Raw genomic sequence first — 18304 nt, forward strand, 5'->3', positions numbered from 1 at the left:
ATATAATTCATGCCTTACCTTCTACAAGCTTCTTTTGTTGGCACTCCAATATGTCCCATAAACACCACAAATGGTCCTTTTGTTTAAATAATTCCATCGATATATATCCATTTATATGATTATATGTCCATTTTATTTGGTGTGTTTGATCCAGAAGAAGACCGGTTAAAACTTGCGCAACGTGACTACAACATATCTCAAAAGTTACCTGTAAACATTGCCAAAACATTTCAAACTACTTTTGTAATACAACTTTAGGTATTTTTAACGTAAATAATCGATAGAATTGATGACGGGATGATCTGTGTTCAATACAGGAGGAAAACAAACTGTAGCTAGTTTTCTGGTCACGCGCCTCTATCTAACAGTACACTTCAAGTGACCCTCGTTCAAGATGGCCGTACTTCTTCATTACACAAAGGAAAAACCTCAACCAATTTCTAAAGACTGTTGACATCCAGTGGAAGCAATAGGAACTGCAAGAAAGTCCCTTAGAAATCTGGATTCCCAATGAAATCTCATTGAAACATCTGAATGGTTTGTTCTCTGGGATTTGACTGCTAAATAAGTTATGTTATACTCACAGACATGATTCAAAGAGTTTAAGAAATTTCAGAGTGTTTTCTATCCAAATATACAAATAATGATGAGTAGCAGGCAGTTGAATTTGGGCATGCATTTCATCCGGATGTGAAAATACTGCCCTCTGTCACCAAGAAGTTAAGTCTTTATTGAAGACTCATCTCTCCAGTAGGTCCCATGATTCAGTGTTGTCCGGCTCAGGAGTGTGAAGGTGAACGGAAAGGCAATGGAGCAACGAACCGCCCTTGCTGTCTCTGCCTGGCCAGTTCCCCTCTCTCCACTGGGATTCTCTGCCTCCAACTTTATTACAGGGGCTGAGTCACTGGCTTACTGGTGCTCTTCCATGCCGTCCCACTTGAGTGGGTTGAGTCACTGACGTGATCTTTCTGTCTGGGTTGGCTTTGCCCTTCTCTTCCTAGGTTCTGGCCTTTCTAGGGAGTTTTTCCTAGCCATTGTGCATCTACACCTGCATTGCTTGCTGTTTGGGGTTTTAGGCTGGGTTTCTGTACAGCACTTTATGACATCAGCTGATGTAAGAAGGATTTATAAATACATTTGATTGATTGATTGAAGTATTCAGAAAGTATTCAGACCCCTTTACTTGTTACTTTACAGCCTTATTCATCAATCTACACACAACTCCCCACAACAGTGCAATTTGTTTTCTCTCTAATTTCTATGAAAAAAAAATGAAATTTCAAATGTACTTAAGTGCTTTGTTGAAGCACCTTTGGCACCGATTACAGTGTTCAGTCTTCTTGGGTATGGTTCTACACGCTTAGTACACCTGTATTTGGGGAGTTTCTCCCATTCTTCTCTGCAGATTCTCTCAAACTGTCAGGTCTGATGGGGGAGTGTCGCTGCTCAGCTATTTTCAGGTCTCCCCAGAGATGCTAGATTGGGTTCAAATCCGGGCTCTGGCTGGGCAACTTAAGAACATTGCCTTTTGGCAAACTCCAAGCAGGCTGTCATGTGCATTTTACTGAGAAATGGCTTCGTTCTTGCCACTCTATAACAAATGTTTGATTGGTGGAGTGCTGCAAAGATGGTTGTCATTCTGGAAGGTTCTCCAATCTCCACAGAGGAAACATCAGGATCTTGGTCACCTCCCTGACCAAGGCCTTCTCCCCCGATTGCTCAGTTTGGCAGGCGGCCAGCTCTAGGAAGAGTTTTGGTGGTTCCAAACTTCTTCCATTTAAGAATGATAGAGGCCACTTGGTCCTTTGGCATGGGTTCTCAGATCCTCAAAAGGTTCATCAGCTGCACCATCGAGAGCATCCTGACTGGTTGTATCACTGCCTAGTTTGGCAACTGCTCGGCCTCTGACTGCAAGGCACTACAGAGGGTAATGTACATTACTGGGGCCAAGCTTCCTGCCGTCCAGGATCTCTATACCAGGCGGTGTCAGAAGAAGGCCCTAAAAATGATCAAAGACTCCAGCCTCCCTAGTCATAGACTGTTCTCTCTGCTACCACATGGCAAGCGGTACTGGAGCACCAAGTCTCGGTCCAAGAAGCTTCTAAACAAGCCATAAGACTCCTGAACATCTAATCAAATGGCTACCCATACTATTTGCATTCCTCCCCCCACGCCCCCTTACTCTACTGCTACTATCTGTTGTTATCATCTATGCATAGCCACTTCAATAACTCCATCTACATGTACATATTACCTCAACTAGCCGGTGCCCTCGCACATTGACTCTTTGCCGGTTCCCCACTGTATATAGTCTTACTTGTATATAGTCTTATTACTTGTTACTTTTGTTTTTTATTCTTGTCTGTATTTTTTTATTGTATTTTTTTAAACTGCAATGTTAGTTAGGGGCTCGTAAGTAAGCATTTCACTGTATGGTCTACACCTGCTGTATTCGGCGCATGTGACTAATACAATTTGATTTGAGCTAAATTTCATAGCAAAGGGTCTGAAGACTTATGTAAATAAGGTGTTTCTGTTTTTTATTTGTATTAAATTTGAAAAATATCTACAAACCTGTTTTTGCTTTGTCATTATCAGGTATTGTGTGTAGATTACTGAGTATTTGTATTTATTTAATCAATTTTATAAGAAGGCTGTAACGTAACAACATTTGGAAAAATCAAGGGGTCTGAATACTTTCTGAAGGCACTGTATATGTGCTGGCCTGTGTGTGTGATTTTTTGTCTATGAGTGGTCTACTCTCCACTTGCCTCTTTCAATGTGTCTGAAACACTTTGCCTCTCCAGATGCAGTTGCTATTGGACACTGCACGCAGAGGCCCTGTTGGTCATGTTGGAGCCTTCACCCCCGCCTTCGCCCCCGCTCTTTCCCTCTCCAGCCTCCAGCTAGAGGCTGACCTTGGCAGGGCCTGATGGGGGGGGGGGGGGCGGGGGGGGCTCCACATCAGCCCACTGAACCAACCTACTCAGCCAGTGCAGGTTTACTGATGCCTGGAAACACATACACACAGAACAGATATACAGACACATGTGCACTCACGGACAGGCACATGCAGAGAAAAGACACACAGAACAGACACACACACAGAATGCACTTCCACACACACACACAGCCCTTGGACAAGTGGAGCCCCCCCAAGCTAGCAGATGTCCTGTCTCTCTCTCTCGCTCTGTTTCGGTTTTTTCTTTTTTTCTTTTTTTCACCTCTTGATTCCTCTATCTCTCACTGTTTTGTTCTTATTGGTATGTAGTGAGGGAGACGCGGCGTCGGACCATTACGCAGAGTTCACCCGCCGCTTTCAACCTCCCGACTGAGGGTCGAGCTGCAGGTGAACGACTGTTCCATCTAAGGCAGGGGACAAGGAGAGCGCAGGATTTTGCATTGGACTTCCGGGCCCTGGCTGCCAGCGCGGGATGGAATGACAGGGTCCTGATCGATCACTACCAATGCAGTCTGCGTGAGGACGTCTGTCGGGAGTTGGCCTGCCGAGACACCACCCTCACATTGGACCAGCTGGTGGACCTGTCCATCCGGCTGGACAACCTGCTGACTTCCCGTGATTGTCCAGATCGGGGCCTGTCAGATCCATCCCCCAGCACCTCCGCTCCGACACCCATGGTGCTGGGAGTTGCTGCACTTAGGGCGACCGGAGGAGGACCCATTCCCTGCACCATCTGTGGCTGCTGAGGGCACACTGCTGGTCGGTGCTGGGGGGGTTCATCAGGAAGTCGAGGCAGCAGGCTGGGCACTATCGTGTCACCCCAGGTGAGTCGGCACCAGGCTCATCCAGAGCCGCGTGTTGCTCACATGTATGTGTTTGTGTCATTTCCTGAGTTTCCCCCGCATTCCCCGCATAAGGCGCTCGTAGATTCAGGCGCAGCTGGGAATTCTATTGACCGTTCAATTGCCCATAGTTTAGGGATCCCCCGTGTTCCTGTGGATATGCCCTTCCCTGTGCACGCCCTATAAAGTTGACCATTAGTGTCAGGGCTGATTAGGGAGGCCACCGCTCCACTAAACATGGTTACGCAGGAGGTTCATAAGGAGAGAATCAGTCTCTTCCTCATTGATTCTCATGCGTTTCCCATGGTGATGGGCCTACCCTGGTTGGCCTGTCAGGACCCGACTATTTCATGGCAACAGAGGGCTCTCAATTGGTGGTCACGAGAGTGTTCAGGGAGGTGTGTGGGTGTTTCCATCGGTGTGACTACGGTGGAAAGTCCAGACCAGGTCTCCACCGTGCGCATCCCCTCAGAATATGCCGATTTGGCTCTCGCCTTCTGTAAGAAGAGGGTGACTAAATTACCACCTCATCGACAGGGGGATTGTGCGATAAATCTCCTGGTAGACGCAGCACTTCCCAGGAGTCATGTGTATCCTGTATCCTCTGTCATAGGAGGAGATGGTGGCTATGGAAACATATGTCTCCGAATCCCTGGGGCAGGGATACATTCGGCCCTTCACTTCACCTGCTTCTTCGTGTGTCTTTTTTGTGAATTAGAAGGATGGGGATCTGCGCCCGTATATTGAGTATTGAGGTATAAATCAGATCACTGTGAGGTACAGCTACCCGCTGCCTCTCATCGCCAGTGCGATCGAGTCAATGCATTGGGTGCATGTCTTCACAATATTGGATCTCATGAGCACTTACAACCTGGTGCATATCTGGGAGGGGGAAAAGTGGAAGACTGCATTTAGTACCACCTCTGGGCACTATGAGTACCTCGTCATACCGTACACGTTGATGAATGCTCCATCAGTCTTCCAGGCCTTTGTTGACAAGATTTTCCGGGACCTGCACAGGCAGGGTGTAGTGGTGCATATCGACGACATTCTGATATACTCCATATGCGCCGAGCATGTGTCCCTGGTGCGCAGGGTGCTTGGTCGACTGTTGGAGCATGACCTGTACGTCAAGGCTGAGAAATGTCTATTCTTCCAACAGTCCGTCTTCTTCCTAGGGTACCGCATTTCCACTTTAGGGGTGGAGATGGAGAGTGACTGCATTTCAGCCGTGCATAATTGGCCGACTCTCACCACAGCAAAGGAAGTGCAGCGGTTTCTAGGGTTTGCCAACTACTACCGGAGGTTTATCCGGGGTTTTGGTCAGGTAGCAGCTCCCATTCCCTCACTGCTGAAGGGGGGACCGGTGCTACTGCAGTGGTTGGCTGAGGTGGACAGGGCTTTTGGTCACCAGAAGGCTCTGTTTACCTAGGCTCCCGTGCTGACTCATCCGGATCCCTCTTTGGCGTTCATAGTGGAGGTGGATGCGTCCGAGGCTGGGATAGAAGCCGTGCTGGGATAGGAGCCACCAAAGCTCCGCCCCTGTGCTTTCTTTTCGAAGAAGCTCAGCCCGGCGGAGCGAAACTATGATGTGGGGGACCGGGAGCTGTTGGCTGTTGTCAAGGCTCTGAAGGCGTGGAGAAATTGGCTTGAGGGGGCTAAACACCCTTTTCTCATCTGGACTGACCACCACAATCTGGAGTACATCCGGGCGGCGAGGAGACTGATCCCTCTCCAGGCAAGGTGGGGCATGTTCTTTACCCGTTTAGTTTTCACTCTGTCCTACAGACCAAGTTCCCAGAATGCTAAGGCAGACGCACTGTCCCAGATGTATGACACAGATGAGCGGTCCATGTATCACACTCCTATACTTCCGGCCTCTTGCCTGGTGGCACCGGTGGTGTGGACATAGAGAGGACGTTATGCACAGAGCTCACTCCCCCCCAGTATCCAGCTGTGTGCCTGTACGTTCCGTCTGCTGTCTGCGACCGTTTGATCTATTGGGCCCACGCCTTAGTGGGAAGTACTGGTGTTCCATCTTGGCCAAGGACATCAGGGTTTATGTTTATTCCTGCTCGGTGTGCACCCAGTGCAATGCTTCCAGGCACCTGGCCAGAGGGAAGTTACAACCCCTACCCGTTCGACAACGGCTGTGGTCGCACCTGTCAGTGGAGTTCCTGACAGATCTTCCTCCCTCACATGGCAACACCACGATCCTGGTCATTGTGGATCGGTTTTCTAAGTCCTGCCGTCTCCTCCCTTTGCCCGGTCTCCCTACGGCCCTACAGACTGTGGAGGCCCTGTTCACTCACGTCTTCCGGCACTACGGGGTGCCTGAAGATATAGTCTCTGATCGGGGTCCCCAGTTCACGTCCAGGGTCTGGAGAGCGTTCATGGAACGTCTGGGGGTCTCGGTCAGCCTCACCTCAAGTATTCACCCATGGGAGTAACGGACAGGTGAAGGGAGTAAACCAGGATGTGGGTAGGTTTCTGCGGTTATATTGCCAGGACCGGGCAGGGGAGTGGGCGGCGTTCATCCCCTGGGCAGAAATGGCCCAAAACTCAACTAACCTCTCTCCTTTCCAATGCGTACTGGGTATCAGCTGGTTCTGGCACCTTGGCATCAGAGCCAGATCGAAGCTCCTGTGGTGAACAAATGGTTTAAGTGCTCGGAGGAGAACTTGGACACCGCCCTTGTGCACCTGCAACGGGCTGTGAATCAGCAGAAGGCGAGCGCCAACCGACCGCCACTGCAGTGAGGCCCAGGTGTTCTCACCGGGGGACCGGGTCTGGCTCTCGACCCGAAACCTGCTCCTCCGCCTGCCCTGCCGGAAGCTGGGTTCGCGGTTTGTAGGGCCATTCAAAGTCCCGAGGAGACTGAATGAGGTATGCTACAGGATTACAGCTTCCCCCAGATTACTGTATTAATCCCTTGTTCCATGTGTCTCCCCTCAGGTCGGTGGTGGCTGGTCCACTCAGGAGTCTGGATATCGAGGGGCCACCGGCGTATGCTGTTCGAGCCATCCTGGTCTCAAGGCGTCGGGTGAGGGGCCTTCAGTACCTTGTGGAGTGGGAGGGGTACGGTCCGGAGGAGAGATGCTGTGTGCCGGTGGAGGACGTCTTGGACCCTTCTTTGCTGTGGGAGTTCCACCGTCTCCATCCAGATCACGCTGCGCCTCGTCCTCTGGGCTGCTGGAGCCGCGCGTCAAGGGGGGGTACTGTCACAACTTCCACCGAAGTCGTTCCCTCTCCTTGTTCGGGCGGCGTTTGGTGGTCGATGTCACCGTCCTTCGAGCCATCGCCGATCCACTTTTCATTTTACATTTGTTTTTACTTTGTCTTACACACCTGGTTTCAATTCCCCAATTACTTGTTCATTATTTAACCCTCTGTTCCCCCATGTTTGTTTGTGAGTGATTGTTTTTATATAATACGGTCTGTTTATGTGGGCTCGCGTTTTTTGTATTGTATTTGTCTATGTTCAGTAAAATATGTTTATTTACTCATATCTGCTGTCCTGTGCCTGACTCCTCTACACCAGCTACACACAGACTACATTACAGATGGATCATTGATGGATCATGTGAAAGAAATGCTATAACCACCTCCAGCCACATCCAGCTAAGTGTATGGGTTACTATTGTCTAGACATGTACACATGTGCATGAAATACAATAGATGGCCGCAATCACCCCAAGACACACCTGTCTAACTTGATGGTCTTGTAATCATCTGGTACAGTATAGTCTTTTGTTTAGACATGTGGAAGTAACCTAATGTTGCTTTGAAAATAACAACCGAGACCTCGGACAAATACAAGTTTACAACACTTTGATATCTCTAACTTGCAGCTGTTTAGGCTAAGTCTAGCACAAATTAGATTGAGCAATGAAGCCCCACTCGTGGTTTTCTTAAATGAAACTAGTTTTTGACCGTATCGCCCAATTACCATGGAAGTATTTAGAAGGGAAGAACTGCCTCAGACTTGAATTCCAGAGCCTGGGTTCCGCACTATATTCAGCTGTTGCAACAGCTAATTTTTCAATGGCTGTCCGCTGGTCACAAACACAAAAGGCAGCTTAAACATCTTCAATTAAACCGTTACTGCGTAAGGCTCAAATAGACAATGAGAGCATCAGTTGATTCACATCAATGCGCTATGTATATACAGTATCAATAATAATTGATATCCATATAACCTGTAGGCTACACCAATGCTGTCGTCCTTACATCCATGTGTTTATTCAAGTTGAATAATCTTTGGATGCTGACAGCTGTCGCAACATTGGAAGAAATACACTGCTCAATAAAATAAAGGGAACACTTAACCTCTTGAAACTCTGGGGGCAGTATTTCATTTTTGGATGAAAAACGTTCCCGTTTTAAACAAGATATTTTGTCACAAAAATATGCTCGACTATGCATATAATTGATAGCTTTGGAAAGAAAACACTCTGAAGTTTCCAGATCTGCTAAGATATTGTCTGTGAGTGCCCCAGAACAGGAGCTACAGGCAAAACCAAGATGAAACTGCAACCAGGAAATGAGGCTCTGTTTTCCATTGTCTCCTTATATGGCTGTGAATGCGACATGAATGAGCCTGCCCTATCTATCGTTTCCCCAAGGTGTCTGCAGCATTGTGACGTATTTGTAGGCATATCATTGGAAGATTGACCATAAGAGACTACATTTGCCAGGTGTCCGCCCGGTGTCCTCCGTCGAAATTGGTGCGTCATTTTCAGCTGCTGGTATTTTTCCATGGGATTCTGAGACGAAAGCAGGCTTCCATGAACGGCATATCAATGAAGAGATATGTGAAAAAACACCTTGAGGATTGATTCTAAACAACGTTTGCCATGTTTCGGTCGATATTATGGAGTTAATTCGGAAAAAGTTTGACGGTTTGGTGACTGAATTTTCGGTTCGTTTCGGTAGCCAAATGTGATGTACAAAACGGAGCGATTTCTCCTACACAAAGATTCTTTCAGGAAAAACTGAACATTTGCTATGTAACTGAGAGTCTCCTCATTGAAAGCATCCAAAGTTCTTCAAAGGTAAATGATTTTATTTATTTGGTTATCTGGTTTTTGTGAAAATGTTGCGTGCTAAATGCTACGCAAAATGCTAAGCTAGCTTGCAATACTCTTACACAAATGCTTGATTTGCTATGGTTCAAAAGCATATTTTGAAAATCTGAGATGACAGTGTTGTTAAGAAAAGGCTAAGCTTGAGAGCAGGCATATTATTTTCATTTCATTTGCGATTTTCAGAAATCGTTAACGTTGCGTTATGCTAATGAGCCTGAGGCTGTATTCACGATCCCGGATACGGGATGGGTAGTATCAAGAAGTTTAAACAACACAATATAAATCAAAGTCAATCACACTTCTGTGAAATCAAACTGTCCTCTTAGGAAGCAACACTGATTGACAAAAAATGTCACATGCTGTTGTGCAAATGGAATAGATGACAGGTGGAAATTATAGGCAATTAGCAAAAAAAAACAATAAAGGAGTGGCTCGGCAGGTGGTGACCACAGACCACTTCTCATTTCCTATGCTTCCTGGCTGATGTTTTGGTCACTTTGAATGCTGGCGGTGCTTTCACTCTAGTGGTAGCATGATATGGAGTCTACAACCCACAAAAGTGGCTCAGGTAGTGCAGCTCAACCAGGATGGCACATCAATGCGAGCTGTGGCAAGAAGGTTTGCTGTGTCTGTCAGCGTAGTGTCCAGAGCATGGAGGCGCTACCAGGAGACAGGCCAGTACATCAGGAGACGTGGAGGAGGCCGTAGGAGGGCAGCAGGACCGCTACCTGCGCCTTTGTGCAAGAAGGAGCAGGAGGAGCACTGCCAGAGCCCTGCAAAATGACCTCCAGCAGGCCACAAATGTGCATGTGTCTGCTCAAACGGTCACAAACAGACTCCATGAGGGTGGTATGAGGGCCCGACGTCCACAGGTGGGGGTTGTGCTTACAGCCCAACACCGTGCAGGACGTTTGGCATTTGTCAGAGAACAGCAAGATTGGCAAATTCGCCACTGGCGCCCTGTGCTCTTCACAGATGAAAGCAGGTTCACACTGAGCATGTGACAGACGTGAAAGAGTCTGGAGACGCCGTGGAGAACGTTCTGCTGCCTGCAACATCCTCCAGCATTACCGGTTTGGCGGTGGGTCAGTCATGGTGTGGGGTGGCATTTCTTTGGGGGTCCGCACAGCCCTCCATGTGCTCGCCAGAGGTAGCCTGACAGCCATTAGGTACCGAGATGAGATCCTCAGACCCCTTGTGAGACCATATGCTAATGCGGTTGGCCCTGGGTTTCTCCTAATGCAAGACAATGCTAGACCTCATGTGGCTGGAGTGTGTCAGCAGTACCTGCAAGAGGAAGGCATTGATGCTATGGACTGGCCCGCCCGTTCCCCAGACCTGAATCCAATTGAGCACATCTGGGACATCATGTCTCACTCCATCCACCAACGCCACATTGCACCACAGACTGTCCAGGAGTTGGCGAATGCTTTAGTGAAGTTCTGGGAGGAGATCCCTCAGGAGACCATCCGCCACCTCATCAGGAGCATGCCCAGGCGTTGTAGGGAGGTCATACAGGCACGTGGAGGCCACACACATTACTGAGCCTCATTTTGACTTGTTTTAAGGACATTACATCAAAGTTGGATCAGCCTGTAATGTGGTTTTCCACTTTAATTTTGAGTGTGACTCCAAATCCAGACCTCCATGGGTTGATACATTTGATTTCCATTGATCATTTTTGTGTGATTTTGTTGTCAGCACATTCAACTATGGAAAGAAAAAAGTATTTAATAAGAATATTTCATTCATTCAGATCTAGGATGTGTTATTTTAGTGTTCACTTTATTTTTTTGAGCAGTGTACATAACTTGGCCTACAAAAGCCTATTCCTGCGATCAATCAAAACATTTGTTTTCATCATCTTGGTCAATGACTTGTGGTCAGACTCACTCAGACAGAACACATTTAAACTTTAAACATTTTTGCTGGTAACAACAGATCATAGTTGCAGATGTTTTTATAATCAGTTAAATGTAATGGATTAAATGAAATCCCTTACTCCCCAACCCTGATTGGTACTGTATATTTGATGTGGTAAACAAAGAAATACTTTATTTATATTGTATGGAATGCTTGTGAAATAGACTAATCACCCTTAGTCTGGTCATAAAGGACTACATTTTTCCGATGATAATACCAACCAGAAGGCGAACATATCTTGAAAGACTGGTTGCAAGCATCACTAAGGTAACACCGACATCATCTTTTAGGGGACAGTAATGAGGTGACCAATAATGGCTGCAATTGAGATTGGCTGACTCACAAACACTATAGTTTTCTCCGTTTGTTTTGCTTTACGACTACCACATGTGTCTTTGGACTCGTTTGAAGTTGGTAAATCCGATCTGCCAACTTATGTCTGTAGCGTCCAATGGCAGTCAATTAGTTGTTTAAAACCTGAAAAATAAGAGACATTTAGCTTAATTGCTGAGCACTACTAGTCACTTATTCATCTTCATGTAATATCTAATCATTAGGTGTAGTCATTACTCTTGTCACCTTCTCCATGTATTTGAAGTGCTGTTGTAGGATACATGTTGTAGGCTACATTTATCCAAGCAGCCCATGCAGCAGTAAATGCCTGTAATTATAACCCATTACAATTAACACGACTCACAGAAAGCATCCTGCCATCCCCTCTCCCTCAGTCTGTCACCTTCTTCTATCCATCCCTTGACATCTCTCCTTGAAACTCTATCCATCCATCTATAAATCTCTTCCCTCTTTCAATCCATCCAGCGTTTCCCTCCATCCAGCCTCATCCTTTCATCCATCCCCCATCCCTCCTTTTCCACCATTATTCCCCTCATTCCAGTCGCTGTATCCATCCATTCATCCATCCATTCTCTCTATTCATGTGGAGATCATTATTCAGTGACGAAGAGAGTGTCAAGTGAAAAGACCAGATATCTACAGTAAAACAGGGGGGATATTAAATACGGAGCAGGTGGGCCAAGCTCACTACACTACATTACAATCATCTCTCTCTCTCACTACAGTGTATGATCATCTGTGTGTGTGTGTGTGTGCGTGTGCGTGCGTGCGCGCGTGCAAGTGTATTTGTAAATCAGTGTGTGTGTATGATTGTGTCTCTGTGTGTGTATGATTGTGTCTGTGTGCGTGTTTGTGAATCATCAGGGTAGTCTGTGATCCTATAGTGCAAGCTAGCTCCAGGGTCTATCAGCCATGCAAATGAGCCGTGGTTCCTTTACCTTAATTAACAGTCCCAGGGGACAGTGTGGTGAATAACATGAGCTCCCCTCTCCTCCGCTCTCCACTTTCCAGTCTCCAGTGACAGGCATTGTGGAGCACAACACAACACAATGTTTCATTAAGACTGACAATTGTGGGGAGAAAACAGAGATGGGTATGTGGTGTGGTGGTGGTATTTGATTGTGGGTACCGATATGCAGGGATGTGTAACATTGAATGGGCCAGATAACATTATGAGCATCAGAAAAATAATAAATAAATAAATAAAAATACAAAGAAATACAATGATGTGTTTTGGGTTACATATTCCTGCAAATGTTCACTAAAATATAATCAGTATCCTACAACTACATGTTATTGGTAGCTCAGGAGCATAATTTCTACTTTGATGAATGAATTATATTCCACATTTCCTGCAATATATCTCTTTTTGTATTTTGCATATTCTCTTTTCCCTTTGAATGGGGTAGGGGGTCTCCAGTGTTCTTCCCCAGCCATGAGAGGCAGAGAGAGAGAGAGAGACAAATAAACCAAAATAAAAGCAAAGTCTTCTCGTGTTTTGCCGATAAAAAAGGGTCTGCTATATAAATTGATGAAAGCACCAGAACAGTCTGCAGCACCTGGCCTCACCCTACTAAAATCTGAAGTCAAATGTTTACTGCTTGCTGATGATCTGGTGCTTCTGTCCCCAACCAAGGTAGGCATATAGCAGCAACTATATCTTCTGCACAGATTCTGTCGGACCTGGGCCCTGACAGTGAAACTCAGTAAGACAAAAATAATCCAAAAAAGGTCCAGCTGCAAGGACCAGAAATACAAATTCCATGTAGACTCTGTGGATCTAGAGCACACAACAAACTATACCTACCTCGGCCTAAGCATCAGCACCACAGGTAACTTCCACAAAGCTGTCAACAATATGAGAGACAAAGCAAGAAGAGCCTTCTATGCCATCAAAATGAACATCAAAATCGATATCCCAATTAGGATCTGGCTAAAAATACTTGAATTAGTTATAGAACCCATTGCCCTTTATAGTTGAGGTCTGTGGTCCCCTCACCATTCAAGAATTCACAAAATGGGACAAATTGAGACTCTGCATGCAGAATTTGGCAAAAACATCCTCCGTGTACAACGTAAAACACCAAATAATGCATGCAGAGACGAATTAGGACGACACCCGCTAATGATCAAAATCCAGGAAAGAGCTACAACCACCTAAAAGGAAATGATTCCTAAACTTTCCATAACAAAGCCATCACCTCCAGAGAAATGAGCCTAGAGAAAAGTCCCCTCGGACTCCACAGAGCCCCAGGACAGCAACACAGTTAGATCAAACCGAATCATGAGAAAACAAAAAGATAATTACATGACACATTTGAAAGAATTAACCAAACATACTGAGCAAATTGGAATGCTATTTGACCCTTAACAGAGAGTACACAATGGCAGAATAGTTGACCACTGTGACTGACAGAAAAAAAACTTTGACTTTGAGTATGAGCATAGCCTTGCTATGAAGAGAGGCCGCTGTAGGCAGACCTGACACTCGACAGAAAACAGGCTTTTTTGTTTATTTGCAAATGTATTAAAAAATAAATGTTAAAATCACATTTACATAAGTATTCCGACCGTTTACTCAGTACTTTGCTGAAGCACTTTTGGCAGCGATTACAGCCTTGAGTTTTCTTTGATTTGACACTGCAAGCTTGGCACACCTGTATTTGGGGAGTTTCTCCCATTGCTGCACAGCTTTTTTGAAGTGGGCTATCATGTGCCTTTTACTGAGGAGTGACTTCCGTCTAGCCACTCTAGCATAAAGGCCTGATTGGTAGAGTGCTGCAGAGATGGTTGTCCTTCTGGAAGTTTCTCCCATCTCCACAGAGAAACTCCTGAGCTCTGTTAGAGTGACCATCGGGTTCTTGGTCACCTCCATGACCAAGGCCCTTCTCCCCCAATTGCTCAGTTTGGCTGGGCAGCCAGCTCTAGGAAGAGTCTTGGTGGTTCCAAACTTTTTCCATTTAAGAATGATGGAGGCCACTGTGTTGTTGGGCACCTTCAATGCGCAGACATTTTGTGGTACCCTTCCCCAGATCTGTGCCTCAACACAATCCTGTCTCGGAGCTCTATGGACAATTCCGTCGATCTAATGGCTTGGTTTTTGCTCTGACACCCACTGTCAACTGTGGGACCTTATATAGACATATATGCCTTTCCAAATCATGTCCAATCAATTGAATATACCAAAGTTGGACTCCAATCAAGTTGTATGAACATCTCAAGGATGATCAATGGAAACCGGATGCACCTGAGCTTAATTTTATACTCATAGCAAGGGGTCTGAATTATGTAAATAAGCTATTTCTGATTTTTATTTGTAATACATTTGCAACAATGTCTTAAAACCTGCTTTCACTTTTTCAGCTTGGGGTATTGTGTGTAGCTGTGATGAGGAAAACAATTCATTTAATCCATTTTAGAATAACAAAACGTGGAAAAAGCGAAGGGATCAGAATACTTTCTGAATGCACTGTATTTCCTCAGATTACACAGACCCACAAAGAATTTGAAAACAAATCCAATTTTGAAAAACTCCCATATCTATTAGGTGACATACCACAGTGTGCCATCACATCACCAAGATTTGTGACCTGTTGCCACAAGAAAAGGACAACCAGTGATGCACAAACACCATTGTAAATACAAACCATATTTATGTTTATTTATTTTCCCTTTTGTACTTCAACTATTTGCACATGTTTACAACACTGTCCATAGCCATAATATCAACCAACTCTCACAGTCTCACTGCAGAATTCATCAATGTTCTCTGCTCTGTGTCGTTCATCCTGCTGCACTTTCACATTCCATTTCTCTACACGTCAAATTTAGAAAGTCAAGAGTTACATTTAGACTCTCATTCCGAATGGTTAAGGTAAGGGTTAAGTTTTGGGATAGGGTTAAAACACTAAGTTTAGACACTCATTCCGAATGGTTAAGGTAAGGGTTAAGTTTTGGGATAGGGTTAAAACACATAGTTTAGACACTTATTCCAAATGGTTAAGGTTTGGGATAGGGTTACAACAAAAAATACAAAACCAGTGTCCACGACTGAGATTGAAAACACAACCTTCTGATCCAAAGTCATGGGATTACCCAAGCCTACTTGATGGTGAAAGCACTCCCTGTTTCCCCTAGTGGCTGGTTTTTGAAGACATTTCCCGACGTCCTCAGGACATCAATAGATGTCTAATTTCGACGTCAATCTTGAACGATCACAGGGAGTGCTTTTACCATCCTTGATTATTATAACATTTGAATTGTCTCTATTGTTTTGAAACGTTTGTGAGTGTACTGTGGACTTTTAATTTCTGTTTATTTCACATTTGTTTATTATCTATTTCACTTGCTTTGGCAATGTAAACATATGTTTCCAATGGCAATGAAGCCCTTTCATTGGAATTAAATTGAGAGAGAGAACGCTGCCTGCCTGGCTGCCTGAGTGGACCACGGAAGTGTTGGAAACCTCCCGCGAGGGGCCCTGTGTAATTCGATGCATGCTGTTCAAGCTTAGAGTATATTGTCTTCCCATTGCTTATGAAGCCTCCACCCACTGGCCCACCCTACATTTAGCTGATCATGTGACATGGGCGGGCAGGCTAAGTCATTTGCAAGTACAACAGTTCTCTGTGCAGCTCCCCATTCATTTCCTGAGAACTGCGAGAGCTCAGCAGCTGAGCGACAGAAGGGGAGGGAACTGTGCACACAGAGAGAGAGAGAGAGAGAGAGAGAGAGAGAGAGAGAGAGAGAGAGAGAGAGGGGAGCGAGAGATAGGACTGGAGAAGAGAACTGTTTCCTACGGCTCTGCAGCTTCTGACAAGGTCTGTGCACATTTTTACTCCTTTTCTTCTCATGCTGTGGTTCTCATTTGTCATGTTTGTGGGATTGTGTCTAAGTGAGTGTGTGTGTGTGTGTGTGTGGTTCAGCTGTCATAGCTGAACCACATATGACAACTCCTTGTTACCTAGGTACCTACCGCACACTGGCTGGCTGGCTGACCATGCATGCCATTGTGTTGGGTTGCTGTCAGAAGGAAACTGAAGCAGTGTAACACTGCTAGGGACTGGACTTGTAACACCTATTTTCGATGTGAATGCACAAGCTGTGAGATGATTATAATGAGGAATGACTGTAGACATCAGCATAACCACAGGTTGTGATGCATTTAAATACTGCTTCAACTTCTGTCATGTGTTCTTGGCAGTGCTTTAGCTTGTTTTAACGCAATAATGTTTTATAGATTGAAGTCATTGTTTTTTCTTCTGTGTTTGAGAAATAGTTTTTACTAAATTAGCTGGTGAAGATTTGGGTGAGAGTACAGTATAGTAGGAGACTGTCAGGAGAAATAGTGCAGGATCCAAACTCCTTAGGAATTGCCCAAAAAGTTTGCTGGTTGTCACAGCTTTTTTTGCATGTGATAGCTGCTTGTGTGTTTCTGTGAGTGAGTGTGTACGTGTGTGTAGGACAGCCTTGTTTGCCTCCCGTAAAGAAGCAGCAGAAGCACAGAGAGACAGGGCTGTTCGCAATGGGTTAAACATTCAGAAGCTCTGGTAGCAGAGGAAGGACACTGAGGGGGAGGTGTGTGTGTGTGTGTGTGTTAGTATGTGTGTGTGTACGTATATGCGTTGGGCGGGTGTTGCATGGCTGATGTCTTGGATGTCATCGGCAGTGACTCTGACTTCCAGAGGGGTAATAATCATTGGTATTGATGGGTGTCCGTCACTGGGCTCAGAAGCTCAACTCAACACAGGCAGGGCTATGGGAGGGTGGCTGAGTGGGGGATGTGTGCTGGGGTGGCTGGGGGCTGGTCCTGGCCTGTTCTTTTCAATTACAGAGGACTGGGCCAGAGCTGTCAGCAAAGGCATTTGTACACTGGGGGTTGGGGGTCAGGGAAAGGCAAGGAGGGGCCCCCCAGGGGACTGGGGAGGGAGGGAGTTGGAGACTCTGGCCCCTGTTCCTGGGTCTGATGTGGAAACTGAGTACTGACCTGTGTGACTTTACCCCTGTGCTGGAGAGAGGCCCCGTCCCTGCCTTCAACACTGTGACAGCCACGGGGTGTGTGTGTGTGTGTGTGTGTGTGTGTGTGTGTGTGTGTGTGTGTGTGTGTGTGTGTGTGTGTGTGTGTGTGTGTGTGTGTGTGTGTGTGTGTGTGTGTGTGTGTGCTGCTCAAGGGTATTCATGGAGCCAGATTAGTGCTCATTTCAACTTTCACTTTAAATCCATTTACCATGGGCCCCTTTCACTCAGCAATAGTACACTTTAGAGGGGGTAAATTACGTGCCTTAGCATTTACACTGAACATAATTGTCAAATGTATTTAAAAGTCATATTTAATCAATATATTTTTATTGCAAATATTATAAACATTTATACACAACATAGTCTTGGGCAAACGTTTAGCCTAATCCTGGAACCAAAAACTAATGCCTAATGGAGAGTTCCATTGAAATACCTTTCTAGTCCAGAAAAAGGCTGAATCTCTGTCTGGGAAACTGGCCCAAAGTTATGTACTTCACATAGGTTACTGAATGTTATGGAACAAAGACATACTGTAGATTTACATTTTGTACATTTTGTACAAATTGCAGAGTTGTGATGTTTCACCACCGCTGACCTTTCACCTTTTAAATTTTTCAAAATTACAACCTTATCAATATGGATAAGGTAACTAGTCTGTTCATATTGTCAACGTTAAGCAGGCTAGCTAACATTATAATTAACAATGTTAGCAAGCTTATCAAGCTAGCTAAAATTGTATTGATTGAAGAATTGTTCCAACTTCAAAGGAACTTGAACACAATCATATCAGACTTACCAGTCCCCAGTTTCCTGTCTCCCACTAGCACATGAAGCCAGCAACAGTTTAACGGTCTACAGGGTTCATTACAGTCCAATTATAATTGCTCTACAGGATCCTGCCACCTATGGCATCATCTGCCTGACACAGTGTAATAACAGTGACACAAATTGGAACCGTTGTTGACAGATGTAATCTTATGGAATGGTACATGTACAGTATTCTAAGACAACATACACTGAACTAAACTATAAACATTACAAGTAAAATGTTGGTCACATGTTTCATGAGCTGAAATAAAAGATCATAGAAATGTTACATACGCACGCAACACTTATTT

At 45.4% G+C, this 18304-nt stretch overlaps 1 protein-coding gene across 1 annotated transcript in view; it reads left to right on the top strand.

The window, feature by feature from the left end:
• The first annotated feature begins 15827 nt into the window (after positions 1-15827).
• LOC135519938 (Krueppel-like factor 12) overlaps positions 15828-18304 on the top strand; it is a 144208-nt gene continuing 141731 nt past the window's right edge. Inside the window, exon 1 of the mRNA XM_064945183.1 lies at positions 15828-15988. The gene's annotated coding sequence lies outside the window, so the exon portion shown is untranslated. The remainder of the gene's footprint in view (positions 15989-18304) is intronic.

Source organism: Oncorhynchus masou, chromosome 29, assembly GCF_036934945.1.
Source record: "Oncorhynchus masou masou isolate Uvic2021 chromosome 29, UVic_Omas_1.1, whole genome shotgun sequence".
In the NCBI taxonomy this organism is placed as follows: domain Eukaryota; kingdom Metazoa; phylum Chordata; class Actinopteri; order Salmoniformes; family Salmonidae; genus Oncorhynchus; species Oncorhynchus masou.